The sequence below is a fragment of the Myotis davidii genome, unplaced genomic scaffold, assembly GCF_000327345.1.
Source record: "Myotis davidii unplaced genomic scaffold, ASM32734v1 scaffold1242, whole genome shotgun sequence".
NCBI lineage: Eukaryota > Metazoa > Chordata > Mammalia > Chiroptera > Vespertilionidae > Myotis > Myotis davidii.
In genome coordinates, this window is record NW_006293312.1 from 17,624 (window position 1) to 20,267 (window position 2,644).

A 2,644-nucleotide genomic window follows, 5' to 3' on the forward strand; every position below is an offset into this window, starting at 1 on the left:
TAGGTGTGACAGGGGGCAGGGGCACAACCTCCCTATCGGCCCTGCTCTGCTCGTGACAGGGGAAGGCGCCCCAACCCCCTGATCAGCCCTGCTCTGTGCCTGATGTGGGGGGGGGCTCCCCAACCCCCTGATTGCCCTGCGGCTCTGTGGGTGACAGGGTGCAGTGCCCCAACCCCCTGATCAGCTCTTCTCTGTGTGTGACAGAGCTAAAGCTGGCCCAGAATAGAAAAAAAGAAAAAAAGAGATAAGAAAAGAGATAAGAGCCATAACCTCCCCATCGCAGCTGCCCTGAGTGTGAGAGTAGCGGCGCCCCACCCCCTGATCGGCCCTGCTCTGTGGGTGAGAGAGGGTGGTGCCCCACCCTCACCCCCAACTCCATGGGCCCTGCTCTGTTTGTGATGGGGTAGAGCCATAGCCTCCCCATCGGCCCTGCCCTGAGTGTGACAGTGGCAGCGACCCAACCCCCTGATGGGCCCTTCTCTGTTCATGACAGGGTACAGAGCCCAAACCCCCCTCATGGGCCCTGCTTTGTGCATTACAGGGGGCAGCGCCCCACCCCCCTGATGGTCCCTGCTCTGTGCGTGACAGGGTACGGAGCCCCAACTCCCCAGATGGGCCCTGCTCTGTGCGCAACAGGGTGTGGTGCTGCAACCTCCCCATCGACACTGCCTTGAGTGTGACAGGGTGCGGTGCCCCAACCCCCCAATAGCCCTACCCTGAGCATGACTGAGGGTGGCATCGCAACCTCCCAAGCCGCCCTGCTCTGTGCATGACGAGGGGCAGCGCCCCAACTCCCCAATCGGTCCTGCTGTGAGCCCAACCAGGGGCTGCACCTAGGGATTGGGCCTGCCCTCTGCCACCCGGGAGCAGGCCTAAGCCAGCAGTTTGTTTTCTCCCGAGGGGTCCCAGACTGCGAGAGGGCACAGGCCGGGGTGAGGGGGCTCCCCTCCCCCCGAGTGCACAAATTTTTGTGCACCGAGCCTCTATTATACTAATAAAAGGGTAATATTTTAATTAGACTAGATAGACCATACATCTTCCAGACATCACCAGACGTCCTTCCAGACTAAGCCGCAGTGGCAGGGGCCTAGGCAGAGGAAGTTAGGGGCTATCAGGTAGGCAGGCCAGTGGTTAGGGACGATGAGGCCGGCAGGAAGAGCCTCATGATCCATCGCTTCTAAAAGGGACACCCAGGCCACCTGTCACAGCCTGTGGGAGGGACACTTGGTGGCTGGCGGCTGGGAGGTGGTGGCTGCGACGGGAGACGCTAGCAGCAGTGGACGCTGCAGGGTGGAGCTGGTGCCATGGCGGCTTCTGAGCAGGCATGGTGCCTGCAGCCTCTGTCCATGGCTTCTGCAGGGCTGGACTGCCACTCCTCCTGCTATAATGCCTGGGCAGATCCATGACCCCTCCATGAATGTGGGCTCTCTGCCAGGGCTTGACCCCCTGACCGCACTCCCCAGCTCAGCCCTGACTGCAGAGGAGCTGAAATATGCTGACATCCACAACATTGTTGCAATGATCACCCCTTTGCACTTCCTGGAGGTGAAACTGGGCAAAAGGCCTCAATCTGTGAAAAGTGAGCTAGATGAGGAAGAGGAGTGGAAGAAAAGGCACCAGAAAAAGAACAAAGTGGCGGCAGCCCCATGCCAGAACAAGAAGGAGCAGACGGAGTTTCTGCAGTGGGAATCTGAGTGGCTGGAGCTCATGAATGCTGAGCTGAAAAACGCTGGTGGAGGAGGTGAAGCAGGAGCAGCAGCAGCTCATCCTGATGCTCAGCCGGCATTGCTCCACATGCATGTCAGGACCAACAGCGTTAAGATCCCCAACTCAGAAGGCAACCCACCACTGGAGCAACAGGAGAAGAAGTTACCACGGGCTGGGAGGAAGAAGAGGAGGAGGAGATGAGCAGAGGGAGGAAGAGGAGGGTCCCAGAGGGCTCTTCCTTGCTACATGGAAAACTCTTCAATGAGGCTCAGCACAGCCAGCATCGGCCAGGCTTTTTTATGAAACTCAGATCAGCCAGACCAGGGGAAGAAACCCAGGCTGATGAAACCCAGGACCAAGTGTTGAGACCAAATTATTCCTGAGGATGGGCCGTTCTGCCTGGGGCCAGAGGCATCACAGAGGCTTTGGGCATCACAGAGGCTTTGGGCTAGAGAGACGCCTAACCTGGTAGCTTCTCTGGCCTCTCTGCCAGGGCACCCACCTAAAGAATCTCCAAGCAGCCAGGAAAAGTCATGACTTGCAGCCAAAATTAGGCTGAGTATGGAACTCAGAGTGAAACTGCAATCTGCCTGCCCCCAGCCCTGACCCTGATCCTGATGCAAGGCTGGAGAAGGGCATAGTGACGGACTCTGCTGTACCCACCCACCATGGTCCAGCTAAGTCCCGCCTGGAGTGGCAGCCATGGCACACCCTCACTTACCCTGCTGGAGTTGCTGTGGGCACGAGGCACTGGTGCCCTTCCAAAGTACATATTCACTGAATGTTTACAGACTGGCTGTCCTGGCAGGGCTTTCAACTTCACAAGTTTTTTATACTTTCTTTTTTTAAAAAATATTTTTTACAAAAAAAGAGTTTAGCCTTAGCCGGCTTGGCTCAGTGGATAGAGCATCAGCCTGCGGACTGAAGGGTCCCAGGT